The 9,177-nt window shown below is 26.7% G+C and overlaps 1 pseudogene; it reads left to right on the top strand.

The window, feature by feature from the left end:
- The first annotated feature begins 5,123 nt into the window (after positions 1 to 5,123).
- Positions 5,124 to 6,982, top strand: LOC101499974 (pectate lyase 1-like; annotated as a pseudogene).
- The last annotated feature ends 2,195 nt before the right edge of the window (positions 6,983 to 9,177 follow it).

Below are 9,177 nucleotides of genomic sequence, written 5' to 3'. Positions count from 1 at the left end.
ATTAACATGAAATAAGCTAAGTTCCTGTTTTAAACACAATCGATTGGCAAATCGATTGAAACAAATATTTTGAAATCACAATGAACTCTTAGTTTGTGGCCAAATCGATTATGTGTATTTGTGAATCGATTATGTGACTTAGTAAATTGATTAAGTAATCGATTGGTGTGACTTTATTATTGGAACAAAACACCTGACATCGATTATGCAATCGATTCATATAAGTCTGCACATAATTTACTGAAAAGTGTTTTTAAAAGAATCGATTGGGAAATCGATTAGTTTATGTAGTTTCAAGATTCAAGAAAAACAAGACTCGCGATAATTGATTGGCAAATCGATTAGGCCTATTTATCACTTTAATGAATCGATTGGTACATCGATTTATTAGTTGTTTTTCAGAAACTATATAAACAGTTTTCAATCATTCTCTCAAAAACACATCAGAATACTTTTGAACACTTGAATATACTTCAAAACACTGAAGAACTCTTAAGAACATTTTGTTAACATTCTGATATTGCTTTTTCAGATCAAGACAAAAAGATTATCCATAATCATTAAGAGAGCTGAAAAAGAATTCTTGAGAGAAAAGACAATGATCTCATAAACACTTATTGAACAACCAGATTCTTGTGAGATACATTGATCAAGATTGAAGACACACTTTGTACTTCTTTTATTTTGTTTGTAACAAATACTCTGTAAAGAAACGACTGTGAAAAATCCAGCTAGAAACTGGTGGCGATCTTCTTGGGTGAGAGGTCTCATCAAGAAGGAGCTGTACTTGATTTTATGTGAGTCTGCCGAGTGACTGCAAGGATCAAGGGGTTAAGCAATAGGAAAGAGATTGAGTTAGATAGATAGGTTTCGAGGAAACTGGACAATCTGTAAACAAGTCTCGATTCTTTCTATTGAAGAAAAAACTGAAATCCAGTTGGATTGTCAGGACTGGATGTAGGTTGTCTTATTGACAACTGAACCAGGATAAACCTTGGTGCATTCTATCCCTTATCCTTTTACTTTTAATTGTTAATCTTGTATGCCGTATTATAATTCCGCTGTGTATGAATCTGAATAAATCTTGCATCGTATAATTGTATGTTCGATCTTAATTGTATGCTAGACGTATTTGATTTTCTATATTGTTTTAATTTGTTAAAAACTGATATATTCTGTAATTACGAGGTCATAATAATCAACAAAGAAAACCATTGAGTTTTAACTATGAAAAAATTATCATTATTGTCACGAATATATATTCCGATTCCAACTCTATACACCTGATTTTTTTTATATTGTGGTTTATTTAATTTTAAAAAAAAAAACCTATTTTGATTATAATATTATATTAAAATAGAACCCCAAATTCTATTTGCGAGAACTCGTCTTTATTTATGTCACATCCTTTAATATTTACCAATTCAAAAAAATAATTATGATGTGGCACCTTCCAAAGCACACTTTTTTTCATTTTCTACTTTGCATTCTATTTTATTTCTCCAATATCTAACACAAACATTATCACCTGTGGATCCAAATACAACTATTCCATCATTACACTTAAGAGCTTTAATTACTCATCAAAACTTTTATTTTAATAACTCATACAAAAAAGAACAAATCATACAATATCTTCAAAGCATCACAATGCAATATCAACTTCATACACACATCATAAAGATCTATCTTATATTTTTCAACCACTTTCTTGCACATTCTTAGTTTTAGTTCAAGCAATGACATTATGAAATACAACCAAGCTACACCAATAATATTGTTTCATTGTTGTCAATTGTTGTTCCTTCAATAATATTGTTTCATTATTGTCAATTATTATTCAACATTATATATAACTATTATTGCATAGGACATAAATTTTTCTCCTACGATGTTGAATGCATTTCTCTTAATCGAAACAAACAAAAAGAATAATATTAAACATTTGGAAATAAATAATTTCTAACTATTTCACTATTTACTCGAAACTTTCTATGTATGAATCATCAACAAACTTTTCTTGCCTATAATTTTTTGTATCCTACTCTTGATGTTTCTGGACCGTGTCAAATAATTATTTGAAAATTTCATTTCATATTTTAATTATATAGAAAAAAACAATAGTTAAAGTAATTGAAACTGTTATCCATTCAAAATACCATTACTATAAACTTTGGTTATGTTCTATATTGAATTTTTATTCGACTTGACAATTTTTTGTAATAAATATTTTTATTATGTAAAAGAATTGTTATTATTTATGGTTTTTGAAGGTTAAGACATTTCTATATACTTTGTTGTGTTTTTTCTATATATACCACCTATATTTGCATACGTGAATAATTATTTCATTCTTTTGAACAATCTGCCACTCACAAATGAATGTTGTAATAAATCGCAAGACACACAATATCATTTAGTGCATTCTTAGATTGACGATGAGATTGTTAGAATTACGATGAACATATAAAATTGAAAATGTCAAAAAGTACATAAATTTATAAATCTAATGTTTCAAAACTAATATAAATTATATAAAATGAAAAACATATCATAGTTAAATGTACAACCTTTTTTTATCTTAGAAGAGATGGTAAGTTTCACCATAATTGTCTCACACAACTTTGAGGTTCCCAATTCGAACTCAAGACATGAAGTCTAATCTAGAAATATCGCGATTTGTCAATTGAACTAATACTTAAGGATAAAGATGTTAAATGTAAAACTTTAACAATAAAGAAAATACATAACTATTTAAAAAATATATCAATAGAATGAACGCTTCAATGAACCCAAAAAGCTAACCAATTTCACATTTAAAATATATTAAAGACAAGAATTGCATCTCTGAAGTTGTAAAATCTTATGAATAGTATCATATATCAATATACTTTGCATGAATTGTATTATACAATAATGTTTTACTTTTCCTTTGTATTAAAGCAAACTTATTTACCTGTAGGCACATAAACGCTTGAGTATATTCTACTCTAAAACAAAAATAACAATAATTTTAAATTACATATTATTGTTAGTTTATAGTCACTAATTTATTAAATTCTTCATAAAATGGTTTCAATGTGTTATATAATTTGATGACATAGAGAAAAAGTTGTAATAGAATTGTTGACACATGGAAACAAAAGGTGGACAAATTCATTGGTAGTGTTGGACAAATTCATTTTAAAGATGTTGATGTCAAAGATGTGAGACCACTAACAAATTCATTGGTAGTGTTGCCCTGCAGTAAAATATCAATATATTGAGTTAAAATTCAGGAAGAAGAAACATTTAGAGAAGTATACTGCAGATAGATTTCACCTGTTGGAGACTAAATTATGGGATTCAAATTAACAAAGTAAATGATGGAAAATTGTTTTCCAATCTATTTCAACTCCACTGTTTATATATGGAGAATATAATGAGTATTATTATACACTTAAACTTAGGCTTGGAATATGCTTTGGGAGACTGATTTGTATAGGTTGATAAGCCCCTTGTTGTACTAAAAATAAAAATGTTAATTGTTATTACATTATTACTTAATCTAAAGTAAATTATAAACAAAAACTAATAAATCCCATTATTAAAAAATTAAGTCAATTTCTTAAATTACTTTCTATATCCAATAAATTGAATCATAGAAAAATAATTGAACAATTAAAAAGTTAAAAACTAAAATTAAATGAAAAATATTTTATTAATACTATTATTAAATAGTAAAAAAGTTAATACTAATTTATTTTATTTTATTGTATAAAAATAATAATTTTGTTTGTAATTCATTCCGAAGAGAATATAGCAAAGCATGATTGTAATGGTTCTAGTTATTGTTACCAACTTAGTTTTATTTCATTATATATCACTCATCTTCAATAGGAGTGGGAATAGGTCAGGTCAGGTCAGGCTTTGAAAGGCCTGAGCCTGACCTACGATTAATTTTTTAGGCCTAAACCTGGCCTACGGTCTATCATAAGCTTTTTTTTCGGTCTGGCCTTACCTTTTTAAAAGTCTGGCTCATACCACATGCTCTCCACATACCAATATCAATGTACATATCTATATAATTAAACAAAAAATAATTTTTAAAAAATCTGAAACAAACATCCTTTAAACTATAAAACATAATTCTTGATTTCAAAGAGTAGAATTTTTTTTTTCTTTCTGAAACATTATTACCTCTCAAACAAATATGGAAAGACTACTGAGTTATTGACTAATTGAATGGCTACCGAATATGGAACGACTACCAAATATGGAATGGCTACCGAATATGGAATGACTACTGAGTGATTGTCTAATTGATAGAATTTAAAATAAGAAATAATATTATTAATATAATAATAAAAAATAACATAATAAATAATTAAATATATATATGCCGGCCTGTCAGGCCTAATAGGCTTTTTTATAAACATGAACCTGACCTGTTTAAATAAATAGGCTTTAAAAATAGTTTGAGTCTAGCCTTTTTATTAAATAGGTCAGGCCAGACCATAGGCATCTGTCGGACAGCCTAACCTATTCTCATCCCTAATCTTTAATTAAGTAATAAAACTAATTTAAAAAGAAAAAAATTATGCAATAAAACTTAGTTTTGAGTGTGCCGCTTCATCTCATTTTTGGAATTTTGAAGTCTTTTATTTATTTTGGATCGGTTTATGGTAATTTTTTTTAGATCAATTTTAAGGTGAACATCCTTAATATCAATACAAAATTGGTAGGCAATATTTAATTCGCTTAACCCATTTGTATTTATTTCTTTCATTTATGTTCTCTAGTTATTGTCCAAATTTTATTGATTGTTCGATGATAAGGTTGTTACAATATAATACTTTTTAGTTTAGGATATTAAACAATCAACCGTCTTCTTTTTATTTATAGTTTCTCTCTAAAACGAGTGAGTGGGTTCCTTGGCCTTAGCTTGACACAACAACTCCAACAAATTTCCAAACCGCAAACAATCTCACTAACCACATTAATCTATATAATCACAAGCTCACACCATTATTCTTCAATATAAAAACTAAGCAAAACATTTCCTCCATACTTTCCCTCTCTTCTCAATAACTCAATTTGAATAATCTTTGATATAATTAATAAACATGCATATTAATTGAACCATGGCTGGTCATCAAGTAATCAACTTCTCCTTTTGGAACTTTGTTTTAGTTGTTGTGATGGTAACATTTTTTACTACAAATGTTAGTTTTGCCGAACAATCTAAAATATAAGGCATGAAAATGAATGTGATTGATCAATGTTGGAGATTTAATCTTGAATGGAGGAAACATCGACAACAACTTGCCATGTGCTCAGTTGGATATGTAGGAAAAATGACAAACAACATAGGTAAAGACCTCGTTCATTATAAAGTTATTGATCTTAGTGACCACCCTTTAAACCCACAACCTGTAACTTTGAGATATCGAGCTTCTAACATTCAAGGTAAAGTTTGGATCACCTTCCAAAGGGACATGAACATTAGACTTGAGAGACCTCTTCTCATTAGTAGTTTCACTACCATTAAAGGTCGAGGTGTCGATGGTCGAAGTGTCAAATGCTCACATCACTAATAATGCATGTTTGATGATCTATAAGGTAGTGATTAATAGCAAACTTGATATTACTAAAAAAAGAATTGAATTTGAGATGAAAATTAGAGATGATACAAATGCAAATGCAATTTATGTGTTTTATCATTTCTAACAATAAAATAGAGATAATTTTTTTATCATCTCTAACAATTAAAAATAAATTTAGAGACAAATTACTATTATTTTATCTAACTTTCGGCAATAATTTTTTTTTTATCATACTAGATTTTATAATTGTTATTATAATTTTTAAATTTCTTCTTTTATTATTCATGCACATATCTTTCACTTCTTAACTTAGAATGATATGTTTATTATTTGTGATTAGGCAACAAACATAATCATCCACGAAATTAGGGTTCATCATTGTTGACCTCAAGCTCTCGAAATGGTGATGGGTCCCAATGGAAAGATAATGCCATTGGGTCAAGTGGATGGAGATGCAATTAGATTGGTTTATGCTTCAAAGATTTGGATTGACCATAACACGCTTTATGATTGCCAAGATGGTCGTCTTGATGTTACACGAGGTTCTACTGATGTGACAATCTCCAATAATTTGTTTAGGGAGCAAAATAAAGTTATGCTTCTTGGACACGATGATGGATTTGTAAGAGACAAGCACATGAAAGTAACAGTCGTATACAACTATTTTGAGCCTAATTGCCGCCAACGCACGCCTAAGTAATTAATAATTACAAAATTTAATAGTTAAAAAATAAGTTCAATGGAGATGCATTGTCAATGAGAACTCATCATATTATTACATAAACTTAATTTGTAACTATATTTAAAATGTAACAACAAAATACTACATTTTTGTTAGAGGTCGGTATAAACTAACAATGCATCTTTCATTTTCTCTTAAAAAAACTGACAAAAATTATTGATTATCTTGGTTATTAATTAAAAATGTATAGTATTTGTCATCGATATGCACATGTTGCAAACAATCTTTATATTGGTTGGGTGCAATATGCAATTGGTGGAAGCATGGAACCAAGCCTTAAAAGCCATTCAAAGCTCTTCATAGCACCAACGAAGAATAAGGAGGTAATGATGTCATGCAATATATATACCAATTTCTTATGACCATGTCATTTCAAAAATGATTTCAATATGTTATATTAATTGATTGGTTAATTATATAATGTGTGCAGGTGACATAGAGAAAAAGTAGTAATTCAATTGAAGATGTGTGGGAATTTTATTCAGTTGGAGACACTTTTGAAAATGGTGCAGCCTTCATAGATACAAAAGGTGGCCAAGTGAAAAAACATAATTATAGTCCTGAACAAAATTTTGAAGTTGTTGATGCAAAATATGTGAGATCGTTGACAAGCTCTCCTGGAGTGCTAAAATGTAATAAAACTTCAATACGTTAACTTAAAATATGTGAGGAATAACTTTCTCAATCTCATGAATCACAATCTTATTGCACACTTAAACTTAGACTTGGAATATACTTTGGGTGGCTTACTTGTATAGGTTGATAAGCCCCTTGTTGCACTAAAATTTAAAATATTAATCATTACTACATTATTAATTCATATGAAATAAATTATAAATAAAAATACATCAAACTATGTCTATTAAGAAAAATAGTTGATTCCCTTTATTCTATGTAGTATAAAAAAAATTAAGTAAAGTTATTTATACTCTCTAACCAACAAATTGAGTCATACAAAAAAAATGAATAATTAAAAATTTAAGAACTTAAATTAAATGAAAAATATTTTATCAATACTATTATGGAATAGTAAAGAAGTTAATGATATTTTCTTATATTTCATTGTAAAATTAATTAATTAATTTTGTTTGTATTTCATTCATGATAGAGTATAGCCGCATACATGATTTTTATGGTTCTAGTTATTGTTATCAACTTAGTTGTATTCTATTATATATCATTTGTTTTGAACTACATAATAAAACTAACTAGAGTGTGCTCCGCGCGTTACGTGGTAGGTATTGATATATTTTTATATGTGTATATATAAATTTTTTATTAAAATATATAATTATTTTTTAGTACAAAAAAAGATAAAATAAATATATAATAAAAGATTTGTGTAACTAACGATACAATTATTTGTAATCTTAAAAATTTAGGAGAGTGTTAAAATTTTAAATATGTCAACATGAAATGAAAATGACTTTTTTTTTTTTTATAAACATCATTTATTTAATTATTTACATACTTTAATTTTTGGTTTACTTGCACCTTTGTTGTTTCTCAACGATTTTAGTTGAAGAATTAACCATAATTGTTTTTTTTTAAGAATCTTTAAATATTTGTAACTAATAATGTTATATTGTTTCTTAATGTGATATAAACAAATGTATTGTAAACTTGAAATTAGAGAATCGAGATCGAATAATATTTTTTAAAAGCAAATATAAAAGTGCAAAGACACCATTGTGATTAATTAGCATCTCAATTGTATTGACACTTCTATTTACCTATAAATATTTAGGCACCCTAAAAATATTATTAATAAAATAAAAAGATCGATAACAAAAAAATAGTGGGAGAAAATAACTAAAATAATCTAAGATTGAATAATCTTTTTATTTATATTGCTAATATGAAGTTTATTTTAAATAGTAAAAGATTGAATCATTATAATAACACTTTTTTAAATATAATTAGTTAAGTTGTAAGCTTTTCTTTGCCAACATATGTTAGCATTAGCACATCAAAAAATTAAAATCGATTATATAATTTATTTAAATTGTAAATACAGATATGTGTTATAGTATATATTTCTTGTTATGGAAATACAATAATGTTAATCTTTTAAGAGAGAGTTTTGTCGTCTATTGTTTTGTCGTCTATTGTGGTCCAACTTGGTTTGAGAGATTAATCTTTGCAATTATGGACGGAGGATATCATATTCACATAATATAAGATATTGCTTTTGAATGATAGTTGTATGATTTCTTAAAGATATCCTACACAATCACTTTAAAAAATAATTTGTACTTTATCATTTTGTATAGCAAAATTAAACCAATCATAATATTTTACATTAAGATCTTCATACGCTCCAAAGATTTATAATGACTTTTAGATTTCTTTTTATTTTAGAGATGTAACATTTCGTTTACTTTTTGTTAGTGCAATTTAAGTGAGGGACACCGAAAAATTTAAAGAATGTTTCGAGTATAAAATCTGATAAAACTAATATAACTACTAATTTACTTATAAAAAAATATGTTTGAGATATTAATAATGAGAATGAATATGTCATTATTTTATTAGTGGTAAAGGAAAATTAAAAGTAAAATAATAGCTATAAGGATAACTGAATTTTTAAATTAATTTTAGTATTAGTGTGTATATATTTGTTGAAATTTGAAACATTTTGTTAAAGGTAAACTTCTCGAGTTCAAAATCTAATAAAACTAATATAACTACTAATTTACTAATATTTATTTATAAAAAAAATATATATTTTAGTTATTAATAATGATATTGAATATGTCATTATTATTTTTTTGCGAAAAAGTAAAATTGTAGCTTTTAGGATAAATGAATTTTTCAATTAATTTTAGTATTAGTGTGTATTTATTTGTA

This window comes from Cicer arietinum, chromosome 5 (assembly GCF_000331145.2).
Source record: "Cicer arietinum cultivar CDC Frontier isolate Library 1 chromosome 5, Cicar.CDCFrontier_v2.0, whole genome shotgun sequence".
NCBI lineage: Eukaryota > Viridiplantae > Streptophyta > Magnoliopsida > Fabales > Fabaceae > Cicer > Cicer arietinum.
This window is presented reverse-complemented; position numbering and strand designations above follow the sequence as displayed.